Source organism: Micromys minutus (assembly GCF_963924665.1).
Source record: "Micromys minutus genome assembly, chromosome: 1".
NCBI lineage: Eukaryota > Metazoa > Chordata > Mammalia > Rodentia > Muridae > Micromys > Micromys minutus.
This window is the reverse complement of record NC_137969.1, coordinates 1501311-1516651: the sequence shown is the minus strand read 5'-3', so window position 1 is coordinate 1516651 and position 15341 is coordinate 1501311.

Below are 15341 nucleotides of genomic sequence, written 5' to 3'. Positions count from 1 at the left end.
TGTAACTATTAAGTTTTCAATGCATACTATCAAACCTTTAAAAAAATCAAGTACTGACTAAAAATATATTCATACAGTTTATGAAAAAAAAAGAAAGAAATAAACAAATCCCTTATACAAATACAAGAAATCACAATCAAACAGGTGAAGGAATTGCATATACCAGTCTAACACCTAAATTTGGAAGTAGAAACAATAAGAAAATACTAATGGGAGCAAAACTAAAAATGAAAAACCTAGGAAAGACGTCAGCAATTTTAGATATAAATATCACCAATGGAATGTAGGTGATATATGAGAGTATCTCAGGTGTAGTAGATACCTTAGAAGAGACTGACACAATGAAAAGATCATATCTAAAGAGTAATTGGAATAGAGTGGAACAAAGATACCCAGCTTAAAGAATCTGACAATTATTTTATAAAGTCCTAGTAGAAAATTTCTTCAACGTAAAGAAATAATGCCATTAAGGTAAAAGAAGCCTATAGAAAACCAAACAAGTGGGACCAGAAAATAAAATCCTCTTTACACATAATAATCAAACAATGAACCCACAGAACAAAGAAAGAATATTAAAAGCTGCAAGGAAAAAAGACCAATTAACATACAATGCTAAAATTATCAGAATTACACCAGACTTCTCAACTGAGACTATGCAAGCCAGAAGAGCCTGTCAAGAGGTCATGCAGACTCTAAGAAAACACAAATGCCAGCTCAGGCTACTATCCACAGCAAAACTCTCAATCAACACAGTTGGAGAAACCAAAATATTCAATGACGAAAACAAATTTAAACAGTATCTACCTACCAATCCAGCCATGTATAGAATTCTAGGAGGAAAATTTCAACACAAGAAAGATAACTAAACCAAAGAAAATACAAGATATTAAGCATCTCACAACCGAACCAAAAGCAGAAAACCACAAGCACATAAAGCCACCTACAAAAAACAAATATAACAGGAACCAAGTGTCATCTGCTTTTAATGTCTCTCAATATTATTGAACTTAATGCACCTAATGAAAGACATAAGCTAACAGACTGGACATGCAAACCAGATACATCATTTTGCTGCACACAAGAAGCATACCTCAATATCAAAGGTAGACACTATCTCAGAGAAAAAGAATACAAAGAAGGTTCTAAGCAAATGATTCCAAGAAACAACCTGGACTTGTCATCCTAATATCCAATAAAATCAACTTTCAACCAAAAGTTATCAAGCTTGATGTAGACAGACACTTCATGTTCATCAAAGAGAAAATTCACCAAGAGAAAGTCTCAATCTGAACATCTATGCTGCCCCAAATGCAAGGGCACCCACATTTATTTAAAAAAAAAAAACAAACAAACAAAAAAAAACTTTACTAAAGATCACAACACACATTGAAAACCACATGATAATAGTGGGAGACTTTAACACTCCACTATCATCAATGGACAGGTCATTGAAACAGAATCTAACAGAGACAGAGTAAAACTAATAGAAGTTTTACATAAACAAAATGAATTTAGCAAATATCTATAGAATATCTCACCCTAAAACAAAAGAATATACCTTCTTCTCAGTACCTCATGGTAGCTTCTCCAGAATTAACCTTATAATTGGTTACAAAATAACCCTAAACAAATACAAGAAGATTAAAATAATTTCATATATTATATCAGACCTCCCTGTTCTAAGGTTGGTGTTCATTAACAGCACAAACATCAGAAAACCCACATAAACAGAAACGGAACAATTCTACTCAATGATAATTTTGTCAGAGAAGACAGAAAGAAAGAAATTAAAGACTTTCTGGAATTTGATAAAAATGCTGACACATCATATTTAAACATATGTGACACAATGAAAACAGTGCTAAGAAGAATATTCATAGCACTAAGTGCCCTAGTAAAGAAACTGGAGAGATTTTACACTAGCAACTTAACAGCATTACTGTGAGCTCTGGAACAAAACAAGCAAGTTTACCAAGTGGGAGAGAAAGCAGGTTATAGTCAAACATAGGATTAAAATTAACCAGATAGAAACAAAAAGAAACACACACACACACACACACACACACACAAACCTCAATAAAACAAAAACCTTGCTCTTGGAGAGACTCATCAAGATAGATAAAACCCTAGTAAAATTAACTAAAGGGCCCAGTGGCAGTATCCAAATTATGAAAATCAAAACTAAGAAGAGAAACATAACAAAAAATGGAGAAAATTCAAAAAAATCTGTAAATTGCCTTTGGTAGGATGGCCATTTTTACTATGTTAATTCTTCCAATCCATGAGCATGGGAGAGCTCTCAATGTTTGCCCTCTGACTGTTACTCATCCTATTTTCCCTCCCCCCCTGTCTCTTAGAGAATGTCCCTATCACCACCACTCCCACCCTACAAGACTTTCCCATACTGCAGGTCCTGAAGGATCTAGAGGGTTAGTCACATTTTCTTTCAATGAGAGCAGAACAGGCTGTGCATTCTTCCTTTCTTAATAAAGCCCTGAATGACTGATCAGACATAAATCAATAGAAACTCCTAGGGTATGATGCCTATCCTCACTTTTGAATATATGAAAAACATCAAGACATTCACTTTAGACAGTCACTTCTTTCCAATGGCATCACAAATACACTTCCCTATTATTGACAGGCAGATCACACAATCACTAAAGATATTTGTTTAGTGATAGTTTAACAAAATATTCAGAAGAAATAGTTGACTGGAAACACTTCAATGGAAAAAACACTATATACAAACATGAAGTCTATGGGTGAATGTTTTACATAGAAATATAAATAATTAGGAAAGAATCACCAAAGCAAGGAAGGAAAAAACAGCAAAGGAAGAAAGAAAGGAAGGAATGAACAGATGGAGAGATTGGTAGAAAGAGGGAAGGAGGGATAAAATAAAAGATAGATGTCTTGATAAAGTTTCCAAAGTTCCAATTCTTGTATACTTTTCATACTGCATCCACAACTACTCATCTATTCTTCTACTTGTTTAGTTTTGGTATCCTCTGTTACTAAAATGACCATCATGTGAAAAACTCTTACAAAATATCTGAGAAAGCTTGAAACCACAGGAGTATGCTAGAACATGGTCTACTTTTCCTTGATTTCCATTTAACCATGAATACAAACCTTGCAACAACACAAGCATTAGTCAGTGTCTCTGTTACATGATATTTACTTATATTTTCCAAGTAATATTTAAGTGAAATAAAAATATCCCATCAGAGACTGTATTGAAATTTACTCTTTATTGATAGTTCTGTTTATACTTACACATATTGGCTTAAGAGTGGGAATAAACAGACAAATGTTGCCCCTTGTGTTTTCTGTCTGTATTGTGTAGGATCTCCTGGTGCCTAGTAATGCAAAGGTTCATATACCAAAAAAATTTAATTCTGAAATGCTTAGCTCTCGATATGGCAAAGCCAAATGTAATTGATTTTCTTCATTTATAACTCCCTATCCACTATTGCTACATAAGAAATTGAAAATGTCTTCTCTCTGCAACAGTAACAAGGGCATTTTAATTAAAAAATTAAAAACACTGGCAACCTAATATATTCTTTGTCTGTACTTTTGTTTTTAATGGGACTTTCTTATTCCATGCATAATAGCAAGGGAATGAGTGCACTAGAAGACAATTTCTTAATACTCCAAGATACTTTTTCTATAAAGTTTTTGCTTCCATGAATTTAAAGTCTGTGTTGATATGCTTTAAACCAACATTTCCCAGTACTCTTAATGCTGTGACCTTTTAATAAAGTTCCTCAAGAGGAGATGGCAACTATTATAAAATTATGCTGTTGGTTCTTCATAAATACAATTTTAATTTTATGAATCTAATATCTGACATTAATTAATATCTGATATAGTGGATATCTGATATGTGACCCTTCACTGAGAATACAACTCACAAGTATATTAAAATCTGTATTTTTTACATTCATTCTTTTATATGAAGCCTTTAATAATAAATCAAAAGTAGTATATGGGGTTAAAGCAATTTTATATTAATGCTAAGTGCCTAAATTTCATAATTTATAACAGTTAATCTTAATCTCTATATTGGCATATACATTGACATTAACCACTTGCCATTCTGCTTTGATTAAACTGACAATTAGTGGAATTCATAATCATAAAAATTAAGAGTTCAATGCAGTTATTCTTAGAATAAGTAGCTTGGTCCATGTGAAATTCCAGTTCTCTTTTGTTGTTGATAAAATTATCTGGTTGCTATTCAGTGAAGAAGAAATTGTTACACACATAGAATGGGAATCAGAGAGAAAAAAGGTATGGGAAAGAGGAGGACAGAGAGATGAAAATAAACTATGTATTCTGCATGATATCAGAATCAGACAGTGACAAACTTGAGGATATTTAAATTGCTATCATCCTATCCACCAGATGTACTGAATAATAAAAAGTTTAAGAAGTTCAGTGGCAAATTTAGATTTTCAAAGAGTCAAAATATGATGCAGTGGTTAACTCGTAAATGGATTTGATGAGTATGTACATTGAGAATATTATTTTTGACCTAGATGAACATGTACACTAAATTAAATTTTTAGATGTTTATGAAAATTGGGTGGGAACAGGATCTACAAATAAAAAATGAGTAATATGAATTTTCAAGCACCAGCATTTTGACTTTTAGGATTTAATGAAACCATATTTTGCTGCTGAAAGTACCCTTTCTGTGATGCTCTGTCATAGGAGTATAAACTGAGTAAGAGATTAGTAAATATTGCTTTGTTTTATTGCATTGTAATGGGAGGAAAAACTTAGTTAAATGCTACAGGTTATTATTCTCTTTTGATTATTTGTTTGCTTATGCTCTCTAATGAAAGAGAAATAAAATGTGTGGAGTTGGTACCTAGAAACATAATGAAGATTTGAGATATGGGAGAGTGGAGCCATAGTCAGAATATATCATATAAAACATTAATTTTAATAAAAGTACATTTAAAATTAAAAAAAATATGTGGATTGACAACTGTACTTTATAATAGGGAGAACTTAGTCCTGGAACTAAAAAATAAAATCATAAGAGCTGGTGGCATGGCTTGAGATTGGTCTTCATGTTGTAGACCATCTACAAATTTTTCGGGAAGACTGCAGAAGCTGGAAGCAGTCTTTAGGGAGTTGTAGAGTTGAAAAGTCTTAGACTGGCCTTCATCATGGCAGCAACAAATACAGTCATGAGTCTCAGGACTAACACTATGGCACATGAGGGAAAACAAAAGCATAAAATTTCATGTTTTTACTGAAATAGTTAAAAGCAAGAAAGACAATAATTTTACTGCATTTTATTTTAAAAACATAGCATTCTTTGGATTGGTATTGTTTATTGTTCCTTTGAAAATCACAGAGTTTTGAGTTTGACAATTTTTGGCTTTGGCTTTTATAGTTGATGCTAATTTAAGAGGATGAAAATCTACCAGTCTTTGACACAACTCGTGATTCCATCTATTTATATCTTCCCATTAAAAATATAAATTCATAAAACAAGCAATGTTTTAAAAAGAAATTATATAGGAAACTCCATTAGTTTAATGATCTAAACATTTAGAAATAATCATTTACACAGGAAATATAGAAATTTAAGAGTTATATTCAATATATAAAGACTTCTCTGATAAAGTATGTCCCTGAAACTACAAATGTAGAACCTAATTCTCCATCACTAAGAAATGTCATGATACATCAGGTGATAAGGAAGGATTGAGTTATAAAATGGTTAACTTCCAAGTTGATCATCCCTTAAAAGGAGGGGGTTCTAAGAATAGTATTGTTTCTGGATTTCTGAATTTTATACTTTTTTTTCAGATTTTGCACATTTGTTTAAACCTAATGTGGTCTCCTTGGATGCACCTTGCTTTTAGAGAGAGTATTCAATTACATTTCTTAGATTTTTTTTTACATATTGTAATTATATGCCAAAATTTGCATACAATTGAGTCTGTTTAGAACTTTCTTTTCTTTTCTTTTTTTTTTTTTTTTGCACATGTTTTTGACTCTCATAAAGGCTTTTGTTTTAAAGAATTCTGATTTTAGATTTCACATTTAGTAATAAAAGCTATATCATCTGTTGTAAAGTATTCACCTGGAAAACCTACACACACACACACACACACACACACACAGAGAGAGAGAGAGAGAGAGAGAGAGAGAGAGAGAGAGAGAGAGAGAGAGAGAGACAGAGAGAGAGAGAGACAGAGAGAGAGAGAGAGAGAGAGAGAGAGAGAGAGAGAGAGAGAGAGAGAGAGAGAGAGAGAGAGAGAATGAGAATGCAACACTAGAAGAGGGTGATAACTGAGCATGTCTTTTAAATAATAGTTTGTCGTGGTGTAAGAAGAAATTGCACATTCTAGAATAAAAGCATCAAAGACTCTGAGGAATGGACTTACCTGAATTTCATGCCTTAAATTGAGGACTTTCACCACAGCAGAAAAAACTGAGTGCAGCTTTAAACACCTCAGAACTGTTTTTTCCCTCTGAATTCTTGCTGCTAGATAATTTACCAGGACTACATCCTATGACATTTGGTCTTATCTAACTATAAATGAGTGCTATGTCACTGAGGCATGATTGGATTCATGCAAAATATTGTCAGTGACAGGAAACTCTGTGCACTGGAGCCTTCATTGCTCTTTTTTTTTTTTTTTTTTTTTTTTTTTTTCATGGAAGCAGACTTCTTGGTGGCGTTTATTGAGGCAAGGTTACAGTAAACTATGTCACACATATGAGGGATTATTGTGAATTGACAGGAGACTGTTCCACATGAAGTCATCACACAGGAAATTTTGCCTGATTCTAAAGTATAAATACTGCAAAATCCCAGATGTCTAGCTCTTGGAATCTATAAACTTTGTTTTCTTTCATTCTTTCATTCATTCATTCATTCATTCATTCATTCATTCATTCATTCTTTCTTTCTTTCTTTCATTCTTTCCTCCTTCTTTTTTAACTTTATTTAAAAAAACAAAGATAAAAGAAAAAATAAACTATTAAAAATTTTTGCAAAAAAAAAATAAAAAAAACAAAAAAAAAAAATTTCTGTTTTTTTAAGGTTTGATACTCTGCATTAAGGTCTTATTAGTTACAATGAGAAAAAAGTACATGTAAAACAAGAGGTAACCCAAAATTAGACAAAGTTTTCTTGGTGTGTAAATATTGAGCATGTCTTTGTTTGTTTGTTTGTTTGTTTGTTTTGTTTTGTTTTTCTTTGGTTTCTTTTTTTTTCTAGAACTTCACATAGTTTGTGAGTTGTTTTGGGGCAGTCTGAGCCTTTGGGATTAGCATCCCACTATCAGTGACTGCATATTCTGTCTGTTCTTTTCTGACTGGGTTATCTCACTCAGGATGATATTCTCTAGATGCAACCATTTTCTTAATAATTTGGTTAAGTCATTATTTCTGATGCCTGAGTAGTACTCCATTGTGTAAGTGTACCACAATTTTTATATCCATTCATCTACTGAAGGACATGTGGGTTCTTTCCAGCTTCAGGCTATTACAAATAGAGCTGCTGTGAACATTGTGGTGCATATAGCTTTGTTGTACATTGGAGTGTCTCTGGGGTATATGCCCAGAAGTGGAATACTGGATCTTCAGGTAGTACTATATCCAATTTTCTGAGGAATCGCCAGACTGATTTCCAGAGTGGTTGAATCAGTTTACAAGCCCACCATCAGTCGAGTTATGTTCCTCTTCTTCTGCAAACTTGCCAGCATCTGCTGTCATCTGAGTTTTGGATTTTGGCCAATCTGACTGGTGTGAGGTGGAATATCAGGGTTGTTTTGATTTGCATTTCCCTGATGGCTAAGGATGTCGAGCACTTCCTTAGATCTTTCTCAACCATTCGATATTCCTCAACGGAGAATGTTTTGTTTAGCTCTGTACCCCATTTTTAATAGGGTTGTTTGATTCTCTGGTGTCTAGCTTTTTGAGTTCTTTGTATACCTTAGATATTAGGCCTCTATCTGATGTGGAGTTGGTAAAGAACTTTTCCCATTCTGTTGGCTGCCGTTTTGTTTCCTTGACAATGTCTTTAGCCTTACATAAACTTTGCAATCTCATTACATCCAACTTGTTAGTCTTTAACCTTAGAGCTTGAGCCATTGGTGTTTTGTTCAGAAAATTTTCTCCTGTGCCTATGTGTTCTAAGGTTTTCCCTAATTTCTCATCTAGTAGTTTCAGTGTACCTGGTTTAATGTGGAGATCTTTGATCCACTTAAACTTGAGCTTTGTACCAGGAGATAAGAAAGGGTCTATTTTCATTCTTCTGCATGCTAACTGCCAGTTGGACCAACACCATTTGTTGAATAGGCTGTCCTTTTTCCATTGAATGCTTGCAGCTCCTTTGTCAAAAATCAGGTGACCATATACATGAGGGCTCATTTCTGGATTTTCTATTCTATTCCATTGATCCACGTGCCTATTTATGTACCAGTACCTTGCAGTTTTCAGCACAATTGCCTTGTAATATAGCCTGATGTCAGGGATAGTGATTCCCATAGATATTTTTTTTGTTGTTGAGGATGGATTTCAAAATTCTAGGTCTTTTGTTAATCCAGATTAAATTGCACATTGATCATTCAAACTCAATGAAGAACTGGGTTGGAATTTTGATGGGAATTGTGTTGTATCTGTAGATTGCTTTTTGTAGGATGGCCATTTCTGAAATGGTGATCCTTCCAATCCATGAACATGGGAGATCTTTCCATTTTCTGAGATCTTCCTCGATGTCCTTTAGAGGTTTGAAGATCTTGTCATACAGGTATTTAGCTTGCTAAGTTAAAGTCACACCAGAGTATTGCATAGTTTTGGTAAATATTTTGAAGGGTATCTTTTCCCTAATTTCTTTCTCCACATGTTTGTCCTTTGAATATAGTAAGGCTACTGATTTGTTTGAGTTAATTTTGTATCCAGCCACTTTGCTGAACTTCTTTATCAGCTGTAGGAGTTCTCTGGTGGAATTAGGAGAGTCACTTAAGTACACTATCATGTAATCTGCAATAAGTGAAGTTTTTACTTCTCCTTTCTAATTTGTATCCCCTTGATCTCCTTCTGCTGTCTAATTTTTCCAGCCAGGACTTCCAGTACTATGTTGAATAGGTAGGGGGAGAGTGGGTAGCCTTGTCGAGTCCCTGATTTTAGTAGGATTGCTTCAAGTTTCCCACAGTTAAGTTTGATGTTGGCTGTGGGTTTGCTGTATATTGCTTTTATTATGTTTAGGTATGGACCTTGGATTTCAGTTCTTTCCAGAACTTTTAACATGAAGTGGTGTTGAATTTTGTCAAATGCTTTCTCAGCATCTAGTGAGATGACCATGTTATTTTGTTCTTTGAGTTTGTTTATATGGTGGATTACAATGATGGATTTCCTTTTATTATACCATCCCTCTGACCCCGGGATGAAGCCTAGTGGGTCATGGTGAATGACCATTTTGATGTGTTTTTGGATTCGGTTTGCAAATATTTTGTTGAGTATTTTTGCATCAATGTTCTTAAGTGAGATTGGTCTGAAGTTCTCTTTCCTTATATGGTCTTTGTGTGGTTTAGGAACTAGGGTCATATTAGCCTCAAAAAATGAGTTAGGTAGTATTCCAAGTAATTCTATCTTTTGAAATAATTTGGAGAATATTGGTGTTATGTCCACAATAAATGTCTGATAAAATTCTGCACTGAACCCATCATGACCTGGGCTTTTTTTGGTTGGGAGGCTTTTGAAGAATTCTTGTATTTCTTTAGGTGTTATGGGATAATTTAGATGGTTTTCCTTGTTCAGGTTTAACTTTAGGATCATGTATCTGTCTAGGAATTCATCCATTTCCTCCAGATTTTCCAACTTGGTGGAGTACAGTTTTTTTAGTGGATCTGATGATTTCTTGAATTTCCTCAGTTTCAGTTGTTATGTCTCTACTTACCTTTCTGATTTTGTTAATTTGTTTACTCTCCATGTTCCCTCTACTTAGTTTGGCTAGCGGTTTATCAATTTTGTTGATTTCCTCAAAGAACCTGCTCTTGGTTTTGTTTATTTTTCAATGATTCTTTTTGTTTCTATTTGGTCTATTTCTGTCCTAATTTTGATTATTTCTTGACATCTACTCATCTTGGGTGTATCTGCTTCCTTTTGTTCTAGAGCTTTTAGCTGTGCTGTCAAGTTGCTGATGTATCCTTTCTCCAGTTTCTTTTTGGAAGTGCTCAGATAAATGAGTTTTCTTCTCAGTATTGCTTTCATTGCATCTCATAGGTTTGGGTATGTTGTGTTTTCGTTTTCATTGAATTCAAGAAAATCCTTAATTTCTTCCATTATTTCTTCTTTGATCCTGCTATCGTTTAACAAAGCATTGTTTAGTCTCCATGTGTATGTGGGCTTTCTGTTGTCTTTGTTCTTGTTAAAGACCAGCCTTAGACCATGGTGATCTGAGAGGATGCATGAGAGTATTTCAATCTTCTTATATCATTTGAGGCTTGTTCTGTGTCCAATTATGTGGTCAATTTTTGATAAGGTGCCATGGGGTGCTGAGAAGAAGATGTATTCTTTTACTTTAGGATGATATGTTCTGTATATATCTATTAATTCCAGTTTATTCATAGTCTCTGCTAGTTTTACAGTGTCCTTGTTCAGTTTCTGTTTCCATGATCTGTCCAATAGAGAGATTGGGGTATTAAAGTCTCCCAGTATTATTGTGTGGGGTCAAATATATTTTTTGAGCTTTATCAGATTTTCTTTTATGAATGTTGGTACTTTTGTATTTGGAGCATATATGTTAAGGATTGAGAGTTCCTCTTGACAGATTTCCCCTGTAATGAGTAAAAAGTGTCCTTTATATTTTTTTTTATAACTTTTGGTTGGAAATTTACTTTATGTGATATTAGAATAGCCACTCCAGCTTTCTTCTTGGGGCTGTTTGCTTGGAAGTTTTTAGCCATCAGGGAAATGCAAATTAAAACAACCCTGAGATTCCATCTCACCCTAGTCAGATTGGCCAAGATCTAAAACTCAGTTGACAGCAGATGCTGGAGAGGTTGCGGAGAAAGAAGAACACTTCTCCACTGTTGATGGGCTTGTAAACTGATACAACCACTCTGGAAATTAGTCTGGCAGTACCTCATAAATTTGGAAATAGTACTACCTGAAGACCCATCTATTACATCTATATGGGCATATACCCCAGAGACACTTTAATATACAACAAAGATACATGCACCACAATGTTCATAGCAGCTCTATTTATAATAGCCAGAAGCTGGAAAGTACCCTTATGTCCTTCAGTTGATGAATGGATACAAAAATTGTGGTAGATTTATACAATGGCATACTATTGACCCATCAGAAACTATGACTTAAGCAACTTCTTTAGAAAATGGCTGCATCTAGAGAATATCATCCTGAGTGAGATAACCCAGTCACAAAAGAACACACGTAATATGCAGTCACTGATAGTGGGATTCTAACCCCAGATGCTGGGACTGCCCCAGAAACAACTTACAGACTGTTTGAAGTTCAAGAAAAAAAGAAAAGAAAACAGAACACAAAGAAAAAAAGTCCTGCTCAATCCTTACACACCAAAAACACATTGACAAATTCTGGGTTATATGCTGTTTTACATGTACTTTTTGCTCATTGTAACTAGGAAGACCTTAATGCAGAGTATCAAACCTTAAAAAAAAAAAAAAAAGGAAAAAAAAAAAAAAAACCCAAGCACTGACAGAATTGTATTTGTATACATTTATGCAAAAATGTTTTATTTTTTTCTTTTATTTTTGTTTTTCTTTAAATAAAGTTTAAAAAAAAAGAAATTCCAACCTTAGTAATAACATATATGCAATCCTTGCAAAATATTTTATTCTTAGTTCCTCTATTTTTAAAAGGGGTTGCAATCAGAGTTGACCTCATTAGTTTGTTATGAGAATAAATAATTAATTTCTGAAGAAGTATTGTATTTTTGAGCTTAGAATAAATCACTAAGCCTATTTTACATAATGCCTGGTCTCATGTCTAATTTCTTGGGTCTTTGTTTTTTTTCCCTGAGCTTTCAACTCTTACCACATAATTTTCTTGCTCTGTTATGACTTAATCTGTGTCATATGGAATGTGAGAGCCATTGAGTTATATTTAAAATTTTTGGCGAGAGGACTCACATTCAATTTATTGTTAGTGCACTGAAGTAGCATATAAATATTCCTTTTAGCACATGAAGCCAGCATACATAATAATAGAGAGTATATGGAGGACAGTAAAATCCCATGATGGTATAATGTGCTATTAGAATTTGATAGCACACAGTTTCAGGACCATTAGACAAAAACAGTGACAGGTTTACAATGTTAAGTTAGTGGTTTCAGTACAGCTGTATATAAAAAAAATAAACTAAGAAGCAAAAAGTTTAGGTAAACATAAGAAAAAAAATTTAAAATTTTACTTTAACAAAACCTACCCTTGGCTTAATAATGGCTTATGTAAATTTCATAACAGATGTGAAGCTGTATGTACTGATAAATTATGGACAGATTTCACAAGTTAAAGACAGAAAGCACTAACATACAGAAATAATTACTGTTATAAAAATCAAAGATAACACTTTCATACGACTCCACTATAGATGTGTAAGTGCAATATCAACTTCAAGCTCTTGGGTAAACCTTTATATAATGTATCTGCCTAGCTAGGAGTAATCTCACAGAGTAAGCCCTATGAAGGGATGATGGACTCATTATTCTTTCATCCTTTTTGTACTAATGGCATAACCATATCTAATTTTGTTTATTCTTTATCACATCTACAATGAAAATGTAGATGTTAACTGAAGGCGAATTCCATGCATTTGCCAAATCTTTCAGCATTGCCCTCATGCTCTACTCTTCTCTTTTTCCTTAAAGTTATCTTTGGTTTAAAATTAAATTGTTTACTTTTAACTCATTTTAGCCTTTTGTACTAAATCCATATTGTAGCTCTTTAATCAATTTTGTTTTTTTTCTGATAGTCTAAAATATAGTTACAGTAAAAATTAATTAACATTTGTGAAGCCAAACTTTCTAGTTCTGACAACCACTTAATGATCAAATAGAGAGAAAACATGTCTCATGCCAAACTATGTGAAAATACGTCAAGCAAACTTTAAACATGGCACAATTAGGCTCTCTTCTTATTAGTTTCTCACAGTATCCAGAGAGGATGCTATATATGTTCTCATCAAATCTAACTGGCTATCAGGGAGACACTTTCTCAACTTGTAAGTGGTAGTGAAAGTTTCGATGTTGAAAGAAGCAAAACAATTATACTTATGTTTTATGACTATGGAGTCATTTCTCAACTTGTCTCTAAATTAAAGAGATTAAAATTCTACTTATTCACAAGTTGAAACCTAAACTTACAGAATAAATCAAACCTTTAGAAAATTCAACCCATAATATGCTGATACCACAATATTAGCTCTTTAGATCAGAGAAAGAATGAGACGGATTTTATATATAAATTTCTCTGTGTTTAGACGGATATAATCACTGTATGAAATTAAGACTTTGGCTTGTCTAAACTCCATCCAAAAAATAATTTATGTCTTCAGATTATTTAATATATTCATGCAGACAAATTTTTGTCTTATATTATTAGATAAATACATCCATATTTAGACATTTCCTTTGGGATATAAATATGTATGACTAGATAAATATTGATGACAGATACATAACCTATATATGCAGAACCATCTGCTTATCAATTATTAACTTAAACTAATTGTAGCCTGTGGAAACCAATAATGGTGTCCTAGTAAAACAATCTATAATCTATCTTAGGATATAAACGAACTGAAAACTTAAGTTAAGAGTAAAATCTTATAAAACAGTTGCATGAGTGCATTTTGATCTTCTAAAATGAGATCATAGATTATCCATATTTGTATTTCTACATGGATTATCAGTTACAAAGTTTTTTTGAGAAAAACATTTTTTGCATTTCTTCTTGGGAAGAAAGTACTATGTTTAGCTAACCTATAGACATGTGTGAATGCATTTAATAAGTGCTTGATGTTATTTGAAATACCAAAGGAAGGAGTTCAGAACACATCCCAGTGACTATCTCCAGGTAACATTTATTTCCTACATTTTTCTTTTTTATTGGATATTCTTTGTATTTACATTTCAAATGTAATACCCTTTCCCCCCAATCCCACCCCTTACCCTCCCATTGCCTCCATGAAGTTGTTCCCTATCCCAACCACTCTTTCCCATCTCATCACTTTGGCATTCCTCTATACTAAGAAAACAAGCCTTCATTGGACCAAATGCCTGTACTCCCACTGATGCCAGAAAATGCTATCCTCTGTTACATATGCAACATGAGCCATGTTTTCTCCCTGCAAACTCATTGGTTGGTGTTTTAGTCTCTGGGAACTGTGGTGGGTTTGGTCAGTTGATTATTTTGTCCTTCCTATGGGGTTGCAGACCTTTTCACCTCCTTCAGTCCTATTCTAGCTGCTTCACTGGGGTCCCCATGTTCAGTCCAACTGTTAGCTTCAAGTAGTCTCCTCTGTATCAGTATGGCTCTGGCAGAGCCACTGAGGAAGCATCCATATCAGATTCCTACTAGTAAAAACCGGGATATGGTATAGATCTCCAGGTGATGCAGTATCTGGATGATCTTTTCTCCAATTCCTTCTCCTCTCTATAGAAACAAATATTCATTTTTTTAGTTGTCTATTCGGAACATGAAAGTCTAAGTTTGTCAGAAAGGTTCTTGGCAGACTCTCTTGGTATGCCTACGTTTCATCATTGTACATGTTTGGAGGCATATTTCTATGTTACAGATGATTGTGACAGTCTTTTTTAAGATGGGAGATAAAATTTTAAAAACAACTTTACTTTAAAAAACATAGATAAATGCACAGATTTTAATTGTATTTTCACATAAAACTATATGCATATCTTTTTTCATACTTGATTTTTTAAAGGTTTGACATTATGCATTACTATCTTACATGCTACAATGAGCATAAAATACATGTAAAACAAAACATAAAATAGTGAAAGTTTTCTTTGTGTGTAAAGATTAAATATAATGATTTTTAAATACTAAGAATTGCCACAAGGCTACATTCTTAGTTCTTGGATTATTAATTATTTAAGGTCAAGGTGTAACACACTCTGAGAGAGTGCTGTACACTTCTGGGCATATACCCCAAGGATGCTCCAACATATAATAAGGATACAAGCTCCATCATGTTCTTAGCAACCTTATTTATAATAGCCAGAAGCTGGAAAGAACCCATATGTTCTTCAGTAGATCAATGGATACAAAAACTGTGGTATATTTACACAATGGAG